This window comes from Salarias fasciatus, chromosome 4, assembly GCF_902148845.1.
Source record: "Salarias fasciatus chromosome 4, fSalaFa1.1, whole genome shotgun sequence".
In the NCBI taxonomy this organism is placed as follows: domain Eukaryota; kingdom Metazoa; phylum Chordata; class Actinopteri; order Blenniiformes; family Blenniidae; genus Salarias; species Salarias fasciatus.
In genome coordinates, this window is record NC_043748.1 from 20,377,391 (window position 1) to 20,397,471 (window position 20,081).

A 20,081-nucleotide genomic window follows, 5' to 3' on the forward strand; every position below is an offset into this window, starting at 1 on the left:
TATTCCTGCTGCAGTTTCTTCAGGTGGCTCAATGCACCGCCTGCTGGTGGAACATGGTATTGCAAGGCTAAACTGGTAAGGCTGAAAAATATGCTAATTATTACATGATTTAAGATGAAAAAAACAATTGCATTTGTAAATTGTCATTGCTACAGATGTAGCGATTACATGTTTAACTTTCATTCTCCACTTTTTTTATTTTTCCTTTTCCCCTTTTTTTTCCTTTCCTTTCTTTTTCTTATTTGCTACGTCGTTGAGCACTTTGATGTTTCTGTGATAGAAATATAAATTAACTCATTAACAATCAAATGTTGAACTACCACATTAAAAAAACATGCTTTCATTGCTGATGGAGCTCAGCAGTTGCTGACACTGAAAATGGCTCTATAAATTATAGGAGCAATTTTCCACATGAATTATTTTTTCTCTGCATGTTTCCTCCGGTTTTCTCTCTTCTTTATACGACACAGTCTTTTCATGAGAATTCACTGCACACAGGGACCGTTTGCTGCATACTGAGAGGAAACAGGCATGTCAAGGGAAAGCAAACACACCGAGGTTCAGACGAGATTCCTGACTGAACTTTACACATTTCTGAGATGTCCTTCAGTGAAAACAGCAACTTCTATCATCGTATGAAGGACATGAGAAATAAACCTCAGCAATAACTTCATTTACAACACTGAACCACATGAAAACTACCGGACGCAGATTAGAGTTTACGGAAATATATTTAATCATTTAAAATAGTGATCACATGCAAATGCAACCTTGATTCATTGATAACCTTGTTTGCTTCTTCAATATGCTGAAATGGGCTGTTAGTTCTTCACATTAAAGGCCATCAAATGTAAACACATTTCCTCTATGATTGTTACTTTTTGTTCTATTCTCCTCATATTAACTGTATTGATTTATTTATATGCTGCCATCTGCTGGACAAAGTGCAGAACTACAAGTATCTCCACATGTCAGTTCCATTTTTCTCTGTTTTGAATTCAGTTGCAGTTTGATTTCATCTCATCATGTCTTTTCCCTGGAATACAGGTTTTGTGTATTTTTAACATGTTTATCTAAAATGATTTTTTGTGTCACTTCTAATATTTTATTGATTAAATTATTTTCTTGTGTTTTTTTGGTTCACACTCGCATATTGTAATAATAATAATAATAATAATAATAATAATAATAATAAACTTTATTTGTATAGCACCTTTCACAGATAAAATCACAAAGTGCTTCACAGTGCAAAAAACAATACTGAAATAAAACACAATAAGAACAGACAGCCAGTCAAATCAGAAACATCCAGTCAACTAAAAACCCGTTTAAATAAAAGCGTCTTCAGCTGCTTTTTGAAAGAGTCAACCGTATCATCCACACGAAGGGACAAAGGCAGGGCGTTCCACAGTTTTGGAGCCGCGGCCTGAAAGGACACATCTCCTCTGGTTTTAAAACGCGTTTTTGGTACCATGAGGACGTTCTGGTCTGAGGAGCGGAGCGAGCGACCAGGTGTGTACGTTTGAAGCAGATCACAAAGATACTTAGGAGCCTGATCATGCAAGGCTCTGAAAGTCAAGACTGAAATTTTAAAATCGATTCGAAATTTAATAGGGAGGCAGTGCAGAGAAGCCAGAACTGGCGTAATGTGTGACCATCTGCTGGACCCCGTTAAAAGGCTTGCTGCAGCGTTTTGGACCAGCTGAAGACGGTTGAGGACATTTTTGTGAAAACATGTAAAGAGAGAGTTGCAATAATCTAAACGAGAAGAAATAAAAGCATGGATCACCAACTCCAGATCAGTGCCGGATAAAACTGGCTTCAGCTTTGCAATATTTCTCAAATGATAAAAACAGTTTTTGACCAAAAGTCTTGAATGGTTGTCCAGAGACAGAGACTGGTCAAACCAGACACCGAGGTTTCTGATGCTCGACTGGACAGAGGAGCCCAGAGAACCAAGGTGACTCTTAATAAAGGGGATTTTCTGCTCAGGGGCAATTATCAAAGTTTCTGTCTTATCTGAGTTTAACTGGAGACAGTTTTCAGAAAGCCAAGTCTTAACACTTAAAGGTGCATTAAGGAGTTTGCACGTTTTATGCGAAACAGCGCCCCCTGCAGGCCTTGGGCGTAATGCAGCTGAGTGAAAAACTCGTGCCTGTGGCTCGCGTGCACGGAAGAGAGGACCTCCTTCCTCGCTCGTTTAGTAGCGCTCGAGTAAGATTTAAGTTTCTTTTCCCTGGTGGGGTCTGTGTGGAGCTGTGGCAGTGCTAGAAGCCAGTCTGTTCTTACTTTCTGGAAGATCCTGCTCAGTTGTTGCTCTCTAAGCATCTGGCCGAGTAATGGCGGACAAAATAAAACTTAACTCCATCAGGCCAGCCAGAGCAAGCATTACGTCATTCCTTTCAAATTCTCCCCCAAAAAAGTCTGGTGCCGAACCGGCACTGCAACTTTCAAGTGACAATTTAGCGCTGTTAGAGGTACTTGTAATGAATATGTCAGGACACATAGTACACATCATTAAAAATACTTATTTTCCACCATAAATATGTTACACATTTTTAAAGTTGAAAAACTCCTTAATGCACCTTTAAAATACAGTCCATTAACTCAGACAATTTGTGCAACTCACTCTCTTTAAAAGAAATGTACAATTGAATGTCATCAGCATAGAGATGATAAGACACATGTTTAAAATGGTGAATGATTTTGCCAATGGGGCTGATGAACAATAAAAACAAAATTGGACCCGAGACTGACCCCTGAGGAACACCATACACCAAAGGAGTGGCTTCAGACAAAATGTTATTGACACACACCGAGAATGTCCGATTGGTCAGGTAAGAAGAGAACCACTCGAGAACCATTCCAGAAATTCCAAGGTCAGTGTTCAGCCTCTGTAACAAGAGTTTATGGTCCACTGTGTCAAAAGCTGCAGATAAATCCAGTAGAACCAGAAGTGAGTACTGACCAGAGTCTGCAGCCATCTGAATATCACAGGACACTTTTACGAGAGCAGTCTCAGTGGAGTGCATCTTGTGAAAACCAGACTGAAATTTCTCCAACATTTCATTTAAGTCCAGTAAAGCAATGAGTTGCTCGAGTTGCTTTCTCTAAAAATTTAGAGTGAAAGGGCAATTTTGATATAGGCCGATAATTTCCAGGCTCTGCTGGATCCAAATTTGGTTTCTTTAAAATAGGACTTATCGCAGCCTGCTTTAAAAAGTTTGGAACCAAACCAGTAGAAAGGGAAACATTAATGAGGTTCACAACATGTGGAGCAACGACGTCAGTAACTTTGTAAAGCAGAGATGTCGGTAACACATCAAAAGGGCAGGAGGAGGGCTTCGTTTTCCTCAGCATTACTGTGACATCTTCCATTGACACAACAGAAAACAAAGACCAGGAGCAAGTGATAGGAGACACAGAAGTCATGCTCACATTAGACGGACTCACATTTTGTCTGATGTTTTCCACTTTTGTCACAAAATATTTCAGAAACTTGTTACAGTCATCAGTGGTGAAAACAGGCACAGCTGGAGATGAAGGTGATGCAGTTCTCTGAGTTGTATCAAAAACAACTTTGGGGTTTCTCTTATTCAAATTCACAAGGTTAGCAGAATAGGTAGACCTGGCTTGTTTAATCATTTCATTTAGAGATAAAATCATCTCTTTTAAGTGTAATCTGTGAACCTCAAGATTCGTGGATTTAAACAGCCGTTCTACCTTTCGACAAGCTCTCCTAAATGAAGCTATCTCGTCATTAAGCCATGGCTGGGAATTTTTAGAGGACGCAATTTTGTGCTTTACCGGTGAAACCATGTCCAGCACTGATTCACAGCGGTCATTAAAACAATTCATGTAAGATTCTGCATCGCTACGCACATCATCAAAACAAGGCTGAAACATTTCAGGAAATCGATTAACAACAGATTGGCTGATACAGCGCTTTGAAATCATGATTTCATATTTGAAATCATGTCTTAAGACATTATGCTTAAAACATTATTTCTCCATTAAACGATAGATTTTGAATATTTTTTTCAGATTCATACTAATAAAGTATATACGTTATTATTCTGTCTCTTGCATGCCTCCCTCAATCCTCTCATTTGAATGCTTTTTATTATCTTCATGAAGATTTGTGTCTGAATTGTGCTGTAGCAATAAATTTGCATTATCTTGCCTTCGCCACTCTGTTTGCTTTAGTTGGTTTGGACTAAACAATTGATTATGCAGCATCCTGAATGAAGGTTCACCAGTATCACCTGAATCAGACCACCCGTCCTGGAAGAGGAGGACCCTGAACAACATGACCTGTCAACTCTGAAACCATAACAAACACCACACAACTCTTGTATCTTACTTAATTCCATTATGAAGCAATGAAAACTTACAATAAAAGAGGGCTGAAACTCCCCGGTGCTGTCTTTAAATTTTGTAGTTACGCTGACGCTACTCAGCTGTTCGTGGCCATGTCTCCTGGTGATTCAGGGTCAATAGAAACCTATGAAAACTATGGAAACTGATGTACAGCTGAGTATCATCAGCGTAACCATGGAAACTGTGTCTCCTGATGACATCCCCATAAAGAAGCATGTAAAAGTTGAAAAGAATGGGACCTAAATATAGACCTTGGGGAACACCGCATTTCATTTAATAACAGGCAGGTTGTTGATTTTACTTGGGAGAAAACGGGACCCAGAGTCCTTCATCAACCAGGTCCAAACTGTCCAGTGTTTCCTGGGGCATGGACAACGGGTCAGCTGTGTTCACTGATAAAACATGTTTTGGTGAAAGACTGGACCTGATGTCCATGATTTTAGTTCTGAAGCGGTCTGCAGAGTTCTCACAGAGAGTGTCTGTCGGCACCTTAAAAGCTTTATTAAAATTATTACCTGTCAAAATATTAAAGGTGGAGAAGAGGAACCAGGGGTTGTTTTAATGGAAATCTTATGTGAGACATTGAAAGGGTTTAAACACCTGAATTCTCCCTCTTTTAGTTAAAAGAGACCTTTTGCATTAATTCTTTCAGTTTATCTTCGGAGGACGGGATTAATGAATAGAATCTAGGGTTTTGTTTTGTTTTTTGTTTGTTTGTTTGTTTGTTTGTTTTTCCCTGTAGCTTGCATGCTAGAATTTTTCATTGTTACATTTTCGAGCCAAAACTGTGAGAGTTCATTCACTCACACATCAGGAGGTAATGCGCTTTTATAGCCTGCGTCTGCCGTACGACAGCTAACGAAGAAGAGGAATTCTTTTAGTTTGAAAGCTGCAAAATGATCACAAAACTCAAATTGTAGATTTCTCTGTGAGTAGTCTTTAAGAATTCAACCTATAGTGATTGCACTCCGTTCAAAACAAAAGTAGATGATGAGTTAAAAAAAGAGTATATTCTGTTCTTTTAGTTTTTGCTTGAGAAGTAATAATTGGTACATTTATATAGTAGATGAAGGGTAAAGAAAAACCCGTGGTTCTTTAACATATCATTATTTAATATTCGTTCATTCTCCAAGCTGCTTGTGCTTTTCAGGGATGCAGGGGACTGGAGCCAAACCAACCTTCATATTATTTGACAATACTTTAATTTCATTTATAATTTAATTTTTTCTCGTGTTGTATTTGATATTTAACTCTATTTTCTATTTATTCTTTTTGGAGCGGATTTCCGTCTGGGAGTCAGGGTCAGGGGCCAAAAGTATAATCTGTTTTTCTGACCAAACCAACAAACGAAAAAGGAAAAAATGGCTCAATTTTCCTTTTTTCGTTTTCAACCAAAAAAACGAAAAAAACGGTTTTTTCTTTCTCAATTCAAAACCAAAAACAAAACCAACACAAGCAAATTACGGCCGAATTTTGTTTTTTGGATTTCAATTTTTCGTTTTTTCGTTTCAGGTCTCAAAACGAAAAAACGGAAGCACGTGACCCCTGACGTCACGGGTCAAATGGCCTCCCTACCAAAATAAAAGCCTTACTAATAAATGGGCAATTAAAGATAAATTGCGTTAAATAGCGTTTTTATTTTTGCACAGCATTTATTGCATACACTACTAGGCTTGTAATAATGTTGGAAAATAATAATAATTATTATTATTATTATTAACAACAATACCACTACTACTACTACTACTACTACTATGAGAATAATTATAATAATAATAATGATTACAGGTCTGCTGCCTGGCCTGCATACATCTAATTCGCGGACGCCAGATCGTTAAGTGTTCACCTTTTCCATAAGTGTGACATGTCTGTTGATCATAAAATACGTGGGTCATTTTAACTTTGTGACATGTCAGCTGCATGGCGGTGCTGATGAGAAACGTTTCCCTTTTTCGCCCAGTAGATGGCAGTGTGAGCCAATTTAGAAGAAAAATCCAGTACTCAGTTGAGGGACTGACGGCCCGAACGCACTGGACGCGGCAGCACCGCGCACACGGTAGCGCCGCGCACGGCGCTTCTGATCGCCTCCCATGTTAACCTATCTGACTGGCCGCACACAATGCGCACAGTGGCGCCGCACGCCCGCTCCGCTTCGTTCTATTTTTCACGCGAACCGCGAGCGCCGAGAGCGGCAACTGTCAAGCTGGATCAAGCAGATCGGACCAGACAGGAAGTCGGAAACAGAAAAGGCAAGAGAATCCGGTCAATTTTCAAAATAAAATAAATTAAATGACGATTAGTTACGGTGTTGCTCGTCCGTCTGTCACTGGGTCTAATCACAAGAGAGACGGACACACACACACACAAACAGGCGCGCTCAGTCTTGTATTTCTATCCTTGTGGGGACCGTCCATTGACTCCCATTCATGTCTAGCCCCTAACCCTGACCCTTACCCTAACCCTAACCCACACCACAACAAAGCCTAACCCTAAAGAAATGTTTTTTGCACTTTTACTTTTTCAGTAACAACAACATGGTCAAGAAAACACTGTTTCTCCTACTTAGGACCGGAAAAAGGTCCCCACAAGGCACGTCGTTTCACGTTTTGCTATCCTTGTGGGGACATTTGGCCCCAACAAGGATAGAAATACGAGAACGCACACACACACACACACACACACACACACACACACACACACACACACACACACACACACACACACACACACACAGCGACAGAGATTCGTGTGATGCAGAAAAAAAGAGGACAGGAGGAGAAAAAGTCTCTCCACAGGTCACCAGAACACACACATCCATCCCGGCAGAGCGAGACAGAGGAAAACCGAGAGCAGACGGATCAGCCGAGTGCAGTCGATGTGTGACCAGGCGGAGAGCGCAGGCAGCAGATCCAATACGAACAGCCAAGCGCCGGCGCGGAGACTTCGCGGCGCGTGCGGTGCCTCCACTCCGCTTCCGTGTCCAGTGCGTTCGGGACGTAAGGATCTTACAATGTTCATATGCTCCTATGGACAAACAGCGGCATGCTCCTCTTTCTTTATGCTTTATTCCAGACTCGAAATGGTTCATAAAATTACACACAAATACTAAAGACAGCAACAAAACAGAAAAACAGCATGACACATATAAACTAAATAAACACTCCCTCCAGTGTCTCCAGGGCACAGAAGTGTACCAGACACTGCTCTGCCCAGGTTTGACAGAAGCTTGAATAATTTTATCATCAGAGTCCATGAGTCGCTTAATAAACTTAAAAATAAAATTTCTAATAACAGCCTTCAGTGTTCTGACATTATTTTGCACAAACAACCGGCTTGCACTGGTCCACTGAGGGACCTTCATTAGAAGCCTAAAGGCATCATTGTATGCCACATGCAACTTTTTAAATTTGGCTTTTGTGTAGCTACACCACAAGCATTGTTGTTAATAATAATAATTATTATTATTTTCTAACATTATTACAAGCCTAGTAGTGTATGCAATAAATGCTGTGCAAAAATAAAAACGCTATTTAACGTAATTTATCTTTTATTGCCCATTTATTAGTAAGGCTTTTATTTTGGTAGGGAGGCCATTTGACCCGTGACGTCAGGGGTCACGTGCTTCCGTTTTTTCGTTTTGAGACCTGAAACGAAAAAACTAAAAATTGAAATCCAAAAAACAAAATTCGGCCGTAATTTGCTTGTGTTGGTTTTGTTTTTGGTTTTGAATTGAGAAAGAAAAAACCGTTTTTTCGTTTTTTGGTTGAAAACGAAAAAAGGAAAATTGAGCCATTTTTTCCATTTTCGTTTGTTGGTTTGGTCAGAAAAACAGATTATACTTTTGGCCCCTGACCTGTCAGAATTCAGAATTGCTGGTTGTGTAATGGCGCCTCCTCTCCAATAGGGGCGATGGTGCGCTAACGAAGCGTTTTCACTCACTGAATTCAGCTCGCGGGAAAAAAAGAAGACAAAGAAGATTTAAGGACGCGGCAGCAGCGTCGGAGCTCCTCACGTCCTCTGCAGCAGGTGAGTTGGTCTGATTTCAATCTGTTTTATCTCTGATTTTCATGCACGAATATCGGTTCTTTTCGCCGCACATCACCACAGTTTAGAGTCGGAGGCTGTGAATGGAAGCACGGGTGCTGCGCGAGCTGACTTTAACTTTGGGGAAAGTATTTTCACATTAATCCGCTTTCCACACCTGGACCGCTTTGGACCCGCGTCAGATCAAAAACTGCTGGACCTGTGCTTCTCGAATCTGGACTCTATTATTCTGCAGATGTTCAACTTTCAATTAAAACGCTGTTGGAAGTGTAACGTCTTTAGAAAGACCTGGTCAGAAGATTTCAGAAGTCTGGGTCCAGGGGTTTTCGATGTGGATCTGGTCCAATGCGGTCCAGGTGAGGAAAATACGTAAAAACCTGCACCTTTTCCTTTTTTGTTTGTTTTTTGTTTTTTTTGAAATCCTATAAAGGTTTCACAAATCAGAATCAGTGTTTTAATGAAATTTTAACTTCTGTAGAATAAGGTAGTCTGGATTTTATAAGTCTGGTTCCAGTGGTTTTCGATCTGTGACTTCTTCATTGTTTTCTCGTTTTGTAGATTATTGTTAAATATGCTCTTTTTTTTATTTATTTCCACTGATATAATAAAGGTTTTAGATATTCATATTGGTTGTCTGGCAACGTTTTTGTCTCAGTTAAAATCTTAAATGTGGTTTTATGTCAATACGTAGTACAGAGAATGGATGAATGGCCTCTAAATGTGAAAATATTTTAGCGAATGTGACACAGAAACCGTTTTTAGAACGTAAACCTGCAGCCCACCCGTCAGCGGACGTGATCATGTTGTGTGTGTGTCTCAGTAATGCGTTTTGTGTTCATTTGAAGTCGTTTCCAGAGCCGGGCTCGATCCCCGTGTGGAGAGTCTGCTCCTCCTTCAGCTCCATCAGAGGCAGAGAGGCGATGGATGTCAACAGTGGAGACCCCTGTGCGGCTCCTACGGCGTCCGCCAGTCCACCGCCGACGAGCGAGACCTCCAGGATCGAGTTTCTGGAGGAGACGTTCACCCCGGAGCGGCAGGTCGAGATGGATGAGAGCGTGGCGAAGCTGGTGGCGCTGCGGTTTGAGAAAGTGTCGCTCGTGGAGGACCGTGGGTTCACCCTGTTCGTCCGCGCTCTCTGTCCGCCGTATGTGTTTCCCAGCATGGAGGAGTTTTCCCAGAGGATCATCCCAGAGCTTTATAACAAAGAGCACGCCCTGCTGGTGGAGCGGGTGAGGGGCGCGGCGGCGGTGTGTCTGACGCTGGACCGCTGGACGCCGCGCTGCAGCAGCTGGACCGCGCCGTTCTACGTGTCGGTGGCGTGCCACTTCGTGGAGGACTACCGGATGGCGTCCTGCGTGCTGGACTGCCTTCTGTTCGATGGGACGGACTCTGCTGAGAAGCTGGCGGAGGAGTTTCTCAGAGTGGCGGAGGAGTGGAACGTAGACACCAAGGTGATGTGCTGCGTGAGCGCCGGAGACGCCAAGATCATCGAGGCGGTTCGGAAACTGAGGTGGAACCACCACCCGTGTCTCGCAGACGCCATCGACCGGCTCGGAAGAGAGGCCGTGGCGGCCATGAAGCCCACCGTGGACAAAGCCAGCGCCATCGTCGATTTCTTCTGCCTGAGCAGGACGGCGGAGGAGGCGCTCAGATCCACCCAGCGGCGGCTGGGCCTTCCCAGGCTGAGACTGCAGCCGGACCCCTCCGGCCTGTGGACCTCCGCCGTCCCCATGATCCGAGCGATTCTGGCCTCCAGGGACGCCGTCGTCTCCACCCTGGAGGCCATGGGCGCTCGCGATAATCTCCTGAGCCACGAGGAATGGGAGGAGCTGAAGGAGGCCTGCTCCATTCTGGAGCCGTTGGAGCAGGTCTCCGTGCAGATGAGCGCAGACGGGCAAGTCCAGTTTGTTGCTACGTCCACAATATGGTTCGTCACGATGCATCGCTGCGTCCTAACAGGGTGTTTAATGCTTATTTTCTACTTTTCCAGCTACGTTGCAGCCTCCAAAACGGTGATTCTGTGTCGGGGTCTGCAGGGAATCACGGCTTACCAGGAGCCCCGGGTCGCCACGGCGAGGGTGAAGGCGATGGTGTCCGTCCTCCGTGCGTCCATGGAGAGACGGTTCCAAAGCCTGGAGAACATGCCCTTCCTGTTAGAAAACACGCTCCTGGACCCAAGGTTCAGGAATCTGGCCTTCGACGACGGCAAGGTGGCCGAAGCTCTTCACAGAGTAATGGTGGCGGCGACGTTCCGCCCGCTGTCCAGAGAGGAGAGGAAGAGGAATGAGGAGCTGGCGGCGGCGGCCAGGGCAGAGGCGGCGCGCCGACAGGAACCGCCGGGCGCTTACGTCTGGAGTTTCTTTGAAAATTATCGAGCCAATCCCGGCGCGCTGAGCTACGAGCCGGCCGAGGTGGAGGCGGAGGCGAGGGCGTACCCGCAGGAGCCCCTGCTGCCGCAGGACGGCGACCCGCTGGGCTGGTGGCGGGCCCGGGCTCCGGGTTACCGCTACCTCTCATACATGGTGCCCCGGAGGCTGTGCGCGGTGGCGACCGCCGTCCGCTCGGAGACGCTCTTCACCGAAGCAGGACGGCGCCTGACGGAGAGGAGGAGCGAGCTGGAGCCCGCCAGCGTGAAGCACCTGGTGTTCCTGAACGCCAGCGTTTCTCTGAAGGCTTGGCCGTGAGCGGCGGGCTGCTGGTGTTCTGACTGTAAATAGTTAATAAATTCACGTGCAGAGATTCGGCCGTGTCGGTTCTTTGTTTCTGTATCAAATCCTTCTGTCGCAGTTTCAGAATTTCATCGTGTTTTTACAGATTTTCGTACAGATTTTTCAGACGTTCTGAAAACCTAGTTTCTGATGGTGCTGCAGAGCTTTTTTTTTGAGTGAATCGTCTCCAACAAACTACAGCATTAATAGAAGAAAAAGACACAATAGACTGATCAAATTTCAACAGTAGGTAAATGTATATTTGTATCATGTTTAACATATCTGTTATTGCATTAGTACAGACTTAAATGTATATTTAAATTATATTTATTTATATCCATTAGTGTATATTTGTTATTTATTTAATTATCTCTTTTAAATTATATTTAATTGTGCCTGTTTATGTCTGTTATTTAACTATGTCTGTCCTGAATTTATTTAAATAATACTTAATTTTTCTATATACAGTATGGTTGGGCTTTATACATTTTTCACAATTCAATTCTATTTATATTTCTTTTCTCTGTCCAGCTGGAACGCTGCAGTTTCCCCCTGAGGGACAAATAAAGACTTTCAGTTCAGTTCAATTTGAAAGTGTCTGTTCTGTGTAATTTGAACGTGCAGGTCGTGCAATGACGCCTCCTGTCCAGCAGGGGGCCGTGGTGCGTTCATGGACCAGCTTCCGCTGAGAGCAGGAAGACGACGAAGAAGAAGAAGAAGCAGCAGCAGCAGAGAGGAGGAATGGAGGAGGACGGCACTTCAGCGGCACTTTTCCCTCGAAAAAGGTAAAATATCTTCATTTTCTCTCTTTATCTTCGGTTTTTATAGAGATATTTCTGCTCCTTCAGCCGCAGCTCGGCACTGCTTCTAGACTGAGTGAAAAAAAAACGCTTTTAATGGACGAGCACGTGCTGTGTACGTGTAGGGGAAACTGCAGACCGCGTGGCGCTGAACGCGATCCTTCTGTGTTTCCGTTTGAAAAATCACTTTAAAACCGAGCTTCTCTGCTGTGTCTGACCAGTCAAGGTGAAACCAACTGTTATTTCCACAACCCGGTTCGATCAGTCCCTCGTGGAGAGAGTCTGAAGCCCCGCGTGCGCGGATCGTGCGCTTCCCACGTGGGCTGAAACGTGTCCGATCAGTGTGTGAGGTTAGTGAAACATCAGTGTAATGCCAAACACAACTCCCTGGCACTTTTAATTCAGGCACCTGTTTTATTTCATTGCTTTTGGGTTTCAGCATGGTGTCACGTTGATTCATTTAAATTCAAATGAATTCAAATCACCTTTATAGATGGGCTTTAAACTGGTCTGATCATATAAAACTGCTGTTTTTATTGCTACCATGCATCACTTTAAGTCATTCACACCTCTGAAAAAACTGAGTTTTCTCTGCTTCCTGTCCTCCATGTCCCTGCTCCTGAATCAGCACGGTTCACCTCAGAACACACTCAAACGGTCTCACAAGAAACTTATCTTAAAAACTGAAGTAGAGCAGATGACAGATTATTTTCACTAATATGCAGACGTTGAGGAGATTCCAAAATATCTTCATCTGTGTAATCCTGGTCCTGAGGGTTCCCACCTTCACAGAAGAGGCCATGTTAGCTACTGATTCATGGCAGTAGGAACAGGAGAGGCCTCTACCAGCTGGCGGGTTGGAGTGTGAACTGCCTGCTCTGTCCCGAGACGTGGCAGGAGAAGCAGTGATTAAACTATTAGAGCCTCAGAAAGTCAGCAGGCCTCAGTGGAAGCCACGTGGGGGTGACACCCGTCTGCAGCGCGGCTTCAGCTGGGGTCATGAGTGCTGCTGCCCCTCAGGCCCCTCCCACCTCATCTGGATCCTCTTCCTCAGAAATGTGGCTGCAGAAGAGGAGGCGGGAGGAGACACTCCAGACTCTGAGCAGGGAGGAAGAGAGGAAGTGTTCTGCCTGATGGGGAGGAAGATGCTCCAGAAGCTCCCCGAGCGGCGGAGGACGGCGCTGAACTGGAGATCCACGCATCGCTCCGTCGTAAGATAAAGAGCTGCCAGGCCGAGCAGCAGCGTGAAGACACTGAATCGGCACACCACATCTGGTACGTTGCCCAGAATCACACCTCAAATGCACACCTCTTGTTCTCTGTCTTTACACGCCTGATGCTCGTAGTTCCCATGTTTCCTTCTCTGAATAAATAAAACTAAGGTGTTTGGAAAGCTTGTTCAGCTACTTTAAAAAATATATATCTGTTTGGAGACATGCATCACTGTGAAAATATGGGCATTAAGTTATATAACTCATGTTAAGTTATTCAGTATAAAGTTCTATCAAGAGTGCGATGCGACTCCAAACTGAGTTTAACAGAACGGTTTCCTGAACGTAGAATTGTAAGCGGTCACAGCTTGGGCTTCTTTGTCCTGAAGCCGGAGGTCAGCTGGTGTCGATAAATCTGCTGCAGCTCTTCACTTCCACCGGTGGCCGTTTCTGGTACTGCAGGCCACTCTTCCTACTCTTTATCCTCCCTCTCCGCTGATGACCTGCACTGGGCTCTGAGTCTGGATGGAGACAGACGTGCGTCTCCGGCCCGACAAGCCGGAGAGTCTGAGGAGAAACTGCTGCTGGAAACGAGTGAGAGGAGGGACTGGAGGAGAGGAGGGACTCATCTCTCTGTTCTTCCAGGTCTGTGGAGAGATGAAGGCCTTCAGTCGGGACGGTACCTGTGAAGGTGAGTCATGATGGATTTTTGCACATTCACACACACAAACACTTTATTCTGTATCCAGACATAAAGTAAAGCAGGAAACCTTCACGATGGACCTAAAACAACAGATGAAACGAAGCCTGTGTTTAAAAGCTCCGATCAGAAGCTTCAGGTCTTCATCGGCTGCAGTCCTGACAGTAACGATCATGTTCAAATCTTTTGCTGGTTCTCAGCAGAAATGTGTGAATTTGTTTCCTCTTCGTGAGGCTCATGTATTGAAAGCAGACGTTCTGTTAGAACTGAAGTCAGATTTATGGAGGATTATTGTAGCTAAAGTATTTATCTCAGTCAGTCCAAAGGGACAGTTTTCAATGTCAACCAGAATCTCTGAAAGTTTTCTCTAATGTATGAAATTCTTCTTCTCTGTTTGAAGATTTAAACGTGTAATAAGATCTGTCGATTCGATTCACCGTTGGAAGTGTTCATGTTCGGCTTCAAGTTCTATAAACGCAGAGAGCTCAGCAGTCTGGAGTCCAGCAGCTTCAGTCGGCGGTTTTTTTATTTCCATGTGAGTTCTTCTGTACTCCTGCTGTCAGACTCACATCTGTAAGGCGAGGGTTTTGTTGCCCTGAGCTAAGGCTGACAGGCTCAGGAAGGAAGACTGAATGAACCTCGGATGGGACGCGTCTTTTGCAGCCATCAGGTGGCGCTATGCCCAGAGTCTGACAGAGTGAGATCCACGACTCTGAAAGCACTGATACAGCTCTGTACAATCATCCTCCGTGAGCGACGACTGAATACTGAAGGGTTGAATAGAAGCTTTAACGGCGCCACCAGGAGGCTGAAGCTTCACGACCAGCTGAGCCTTTGCCGTGGTTTTTCCTCCAGAGCTTTAAAGTGAGGCCAGCGCAGCTTCTGTAGCGGTTTGGAAACAAACGGGATCTTCTGGGTTCTAATTCAGGACGGCGAACATTTCATGTCTTCAGCTGGTTTCAGTGTTTTCACCCGTCTGGATCCCAGAGGGAGATGAGGAGATTTTAAATGACTGACCTGTCAGCGTGAGCGTAGCGTCCTCCTCTCCGCTGATGACCTGCACTGGGCTCTGAGTCTGGATGGAGACAGACGTGCGTCTCCGGCCCGACAAGCCGGAGAGTCTGAGGAGAAACTGCTGCTGGAAACGAGTGAGAGGAGGGACTGGAGGAGAGGAGGGACTCATCTCTCTGTTCTTCCAGGTCTGTGGGGAGATGAAGGCCTTCAGTCGGGACGGTTCCTGTGAAGGTGAGTCACCAGTCACAACTTCACTGTCAGTAATGATCTTTCTAAATTCAAGCACAGGAAGAAAACGCGTCAGACTCTGGAGCGCTCTGCTTGTCTTCAGACGCCTGGCCTTCTGCACGTTCACATCATGATGATCTGTTGCAGGCAACTTCAGTCGGTCCTGTATGTGTTTAATTTGAAAAGCCCAAAAAAGTTTGTGTGCCGTCTTGCACTTGTGTGTGTGTGTGTGTGTCTGTCTGTCATCAGGCTGTGCTGTCCGTTCGCTGCGAGCTCTGCTAGTTCAGTCATTCATTCTTCTGTCTTCATTCTTCTGTCTTCTGTTGAACGTCCCTTGCAGTTGGCCATTGTCTGTTTCCGTGAGGAGGGGGGGATTTCAGCAGTGGAGTCCAGGCTGACCTCTCGGCAGGGGGTCGTCTGTCATGGATCGGTGTGGTTTACAGGCTGAGGAGCGATCAGAGTTATTAAAGAACGGTTCAGCTCACAGTAGTGGCCTTTATATTTATTCCTCCCTCTTCATGTCGTGTTGTGTTGATTCTGTTGACTGTCGGTACGAGCTGCTCTCTAAATTGCTGTGGTGTTTCAGTCGTGTGTTTCGGGTTCATCTGTACGGATTCCTCTCTGGAGGAGGATGAAGGGGTTAATAAAGCCACCGGGCTGTTTGATGGAAAAGCAGGAGAAGAGAAGCTGTGCAGACTCTCCTGCTCTGAGCCGACTGCTCACCTTCAGGAGGCGGCGCCTGAAATCACACTTAGTCGTTTTTACGTAATTTAAACATCCACATTGGACATTTTCAGTTGATTTTGTGTTGATTTCAAGGGCAGAAGTGTTCAACGAATAGAGGACAGAGTTACATCTGTCTTGTTTCTTTATTTTTTTTAAGTGCTGATCTGAAAACTGATCCGATCCGTGTCTTGGACTCGTGATCCAGACCGAGTCTCCTGATCCGCTGCAGCCCGAGTTCTGTTGGTCAAACATTGATTTCCTCCTGTCCATGCATGGGTCAGGCTGAGGTCGAATGTTCAGTGAACTCGGCGGCAGTGGTGTCGTGTTTCAGGGAACGTGCTGAAAAAAAAAAAATCACATTTCACTTTGTTTTCATGGTTTTAGTTGCTCGTATCGGTTTCTCAAGTACTCGAGTATCAGTACTCGTACTCGGTCAGCAGCACAGTGGTATCGGAGCGTCTCTAAATCAAAGCTTGACCCTCCTCTGCAGCTGAAAGGAACCAGAACAGACTGATCTCCAGGTCAGAGTCCAGCTGTCTCTTCTGTTTTAACATGATTTTTTTGTTTTGTTTTTCCCTCCTGCTGTCGGACAGATTCAGCTCTGTAAGGCGAGGGTTTTTCCACCCTGAGCTCAGGCTGACAGGATACACGTCTTGTTCAGCCACCAGGCGGCGCTGTGCCGGGAGCTGCTGGGCCACCTGGAGCCTCAGCAGCAGGGATTCATGATCCAGCAGAGACGAGAGAGACGCCCCCTGGAGGCCAGGTACAGACATTACGCCTCACTGCTGCAGCAGATGCTGAAAGTCCTTTATTCGCCCCTCGGGGGGGAAACTGCAGCAGGAGGAAAAAACACAAAGTGAAACATTTACAAAACCAACCATACAAAGAAAAATCAAGTATAATTTAAATACATTCAGGACAGATGTGATTAAATAATAGATATAAACTAGATATAATTTATATTTAAATCCAAGACAGATATAATTAAATGACAGATATAAATTAAATATTATTTAAATATATTTTTAAGACACACACACATCTATAAGAAAGATGTGTGATACTTGTGAATATTTCTAAGAACACACATCTACACACACGTCTGTCAATAGGTTGTGTTAAGTTCCAGATCTGAATGAATGTAGTTATTTTGTCATCAGAAGCCTTTTTCCTGTTTCTGTCTCTCTTCTGCTTGAATTTGCTCATTTTCTGTTGTTTTTGGTCAAAATCCGGTGTTTTCACTGAAACCATCAGTTCTACGGCCGATTTCTACAAACCCCAAAAGGCTAGAAACTGTTTTTTTTTTTTCCCTGATGAAAAACGAGTAAAGCTTCTTCAGATGGTTTCAGTGTTTATGAAGTCCTGAAACTCAATAATCTGCGGGCCTGGAAAGTTCGGCCAAATGTTGAAACGTTGAGTCAATGATCTGGTTGTGTGAATGTGAATTCCTCGCTCTCCGCTGATGACCTGCACTGGGCTCTGAGTCTGGATGGAGACAGACGTGCGTCTCCGGCCCGACAAGCCGGGGAGTCTGAGGAGAGGCTGAACCGAGGATCTCCCGTGAAGAGGACGGTTCCAGAGCCGTGACTCTGATTTTCTCGTTTCAGGTCTGCCAGCAGGGAGGGCTTCAGACCGGAGTGACTCTCAGAGGTCGGTCCTGAAACACTGGAGCTCCTCTGTTGCACCATGTAAGATCCTACGCCAACAACTCAAAATTTACAACAATTCCTGGCGGAAACTAGAGAGTTTTCACCTGGTTGATGGAGGACTGAAGGTCCAGTTTTCTCTTTTAGATCCCAGTCCCAACACTTTAAATCTTTTCATTCGTTCTTTAAGGAACAGTTTTTCAATGTGATGAAAAGCTCTTCAGACAGGTGTCTTCCCCTCTGCCTTTAAAACAGCACTGGTGAAGTCTGGGTTCATTATGATGGATGTTGCCCTGGTTTTGACTCTGAGTCGCTCCTGTCAGTTTCAGCCTGGATCGAGGATCGTGAGACAGTTGCACCCATTTAATAACTCGTGACAGTAAATATGAACTTAACTCCCGCAATATCAGATGATAAACCAGCTCAGTCGCAGATGGGCTCCCTCATCAGTCCCTGTTTGGGCTCAGCTGTTCGTTTCCATGGTCACGCTGATGCTGCTCGGTAGCGGTGCAGCGGTACAGATAACCCACGGTACGGTCCGTACCTCGGTTTTTGTGCCACGGTTTCGGTTCAGTACACATTTTGTGCATAAAGAGAACAACTTTTCTCCCAAAGATCTCCCTTTATCTTTCAGAAACTGCATTTCACAGTAAACATTAAAAAATATCGCTGGTGGACTGTATAATATCATGCGCTTCTCTCATGATAACAGATACTGAACATAGTATTTTCAAAACATAAGTTTCCTCTTATTGCCTGAGTGCTTGTTTACATTCTACAGCAGTATAAACCAGAGTTTGGGTTTGGGAGCAGAAAAGCCATAAACGGCACTTTTGGAACAAGCAAAAAAAAAAATACATAAATAAATAAATCCCTCAACTTACCACTGCCAACATTGACAAGCGACTTTTCTAAATAAGAACCTGATAACAATCAGACCTGGCAACAATTGCTGCACTTCGACCGGCTGCAGTTACAGCAGCGTGTGAGCGTGAGCAGCAACACGGAGGCGGTTGGACATTAGGCCATGGAGGGAGAGCGTTTTTTCTCTGTCCGGTCAGGCGCATATACTTAATTCACGAGAGCCTCCCCGAGGAGCAGCCCTGCCCCTCCGGGCGGCGCTTCCAGTGTGCTTTGACTTTAGGAGCAAGACGGCGGCGCGGCGCTTCCGCGTCCGGTGGAATTAAACGATGGGCTGTGAAGCAGCCGTGTAAAGTGAATCACAAAACCCAAAAACCGCGGTCCACGAGGGCGTGTTGTCCCGTGCCAAGCTTACGGAACGGATCAGTACTTTGCCGCGTACCGTTGCATCCCTACTACTCAGCTGTTCATCAGTTTCCATGGTTACGCTGATGATGCTCAGCTGTTCATCGCTACGTCTCCTGATGACTCGGGGCCAATAGAAACCTTTTCCCTTGTAGTGTTTGGTGTGAGGGTCCTCCGGTCTGGGGGGGGTCTGGGGGGGCCAGGGTCAGTTCTCCAGCAGTCTTGACCTGTGACTCCTCCACTGTGGCCGGCCCCCATGGTGGTTGGTGCCATGTCTGACTGTAAGGTGTGACAGTGTGAGGGGGTTGTTGCTGGTCCTCGCTGTCCCTTTTAAGGGTTAAGACTTTGGGTTGGTTTAGAGTTAGGCAGTGAGTTGGGGTTAAAGTTAGGTTCAGGGTGTGGGTAAGGGGCTCGGAAATGTGGTTTATCAATGGAAGTCCTCACGTAGATGCACTGTACTATACACACATTAGTGTGTGTGTATGTGTGTGAAGGTTTCACTGCGTTTCTGGTTTTTTGTATTATATATTGATTCTTGGTTTAATTGCTGTGAAGCACTCTGTGTTTTGTTTGAATATAAAAAGTGCTTCATAAACAGAGTTTTGATTCCTTCCTCTCCGCTGATGACCTGCACTGGGCTCTGAATGTCTCTGGAGACAGACGTGCGTCTCTGGCCCGACAAGCCGGAGAGTCTGAGGAGAAACTGAAGCAGAAGGAAAGACGACGACGGCAGGAGACTGATGTCCTGACTCACGTCTCTCCGTCTGTCTTCAGGTGTTTGAGTGTCTCGGAGAGCGAGGACAATCTGTCTTCTGGTTCTGAAGACGAGCATCAGAGGTGTCTGAAGATCATACAGCATGGACCTCCACCGCCGGGCCCGGACCTCCACCGCCGGGTCCGAGCCGGTTTAAATGTTCTCAGTCTTAAAGTTTGTCATCATCTCATGTGTAATTCTATTTGTTACCGTCTCTTGTTGCACAAATGTTTAATGATTCCTCGTTTATATTCATGGTTTGTATTTTTGCTTCATTGCAGTGTTGTGACGTCTCAGAATTTAAAAAAAAAAGTCCAATAAAGAGACTCAAACTTGATCTCCGTCTTCATCTGGATAAAGCTAAGCTGGGGAAATACCTGCCATAACCTCAAATTTAAATAAAAAATTTTCTTTGATGTGAAAGTGCATTTTTCATAAATCAAATAGACACAATTTAAAATCTACTTTGTGTGTGAACAGCAGAAAGAATGCTGACACTGCAGAAAGGACAACAGGTCTGTGAAAACACTGAAACGGCACAAGAACGTTTCGAAGCTTCTGCTCCATCAGTCAAGAGGAAACATTTTCTGCAACCTTCAATTCA

At 44.9% G+C, this 20,081-nt stretch overlaps 1 long non-coding RNA gene and 4 other non-coding genes across 6 annotated transcripts; all 5 read left to right on the top strand.

Annotated features, from left to right (window-relative positions):
* The first annotated feature begins 11,844 nt into the window (after positions 1 to 11,844).
* Positions 11,845 to 19,814, top strand: LOC115387304 (uncharacterized). Of its 2 annotated transcripts, XR_003931356.1 has the most exons (8): positions 11,846 to 11,917; positions 12,154 to 12,282; positions 12,987 to 13,207; positions 13,789 to 13,834; positions 15,043 to 15,088; positions 16,405 to 16,574; positions 17,419 to 17,499; positions 19,498 to 19,814. It is a non-coding gene; the product is annotated as an uncharacterized LOC115387304 (long non-coding RNA). The 2 variants fall into 2 exon arrangements; XR_003931357.1 differs by lacking the exon at positions 12,154 to 12,282 and having other exon boundaries at positions 11,845 to 11,917.
* On the top strand, positions 13,631 to 13,721 carry LOC115387812 (small nucleolar RNA SNORD88). The gene has a single exon (XR_003931428.1). It is a non-coding gene; the product is annotated as a small nucleolar RNA SNORD88 (small nucleolar RNA).
* Positions 14,885 to 14,975, top strand: LOC115387811 (small nucleolar RNA SNORD88). The gene has a single exon (XR_003931427.1). It is a non-coding gene; the product is annotated as a small nucleolar RNA SNORD88 (small nucleolar RNA).
* LOC115387809 (small nucleolar RNA SNORD88) lies at positions 17,263 to 17,353 on the top strand. Its single transcript, XR_003931425.1, has one exon. It is a non-coding gene; the product is annotated as a small nucleolar RNA SNORD88 (small nucleolar RNA).
* On the top strand, positions 19,336 to 19,426 carry LOC115387810 (small nucleolar RNA SNORD88). The gene has a single exon (XR_003931426.1). It is a non-coding gene; the product is annotated as a small nucleolar RNA SNORD88 (small nucleolar RNA).
* Positions 19,815 to 20,081: the final 267 nt, after the last annotated feature.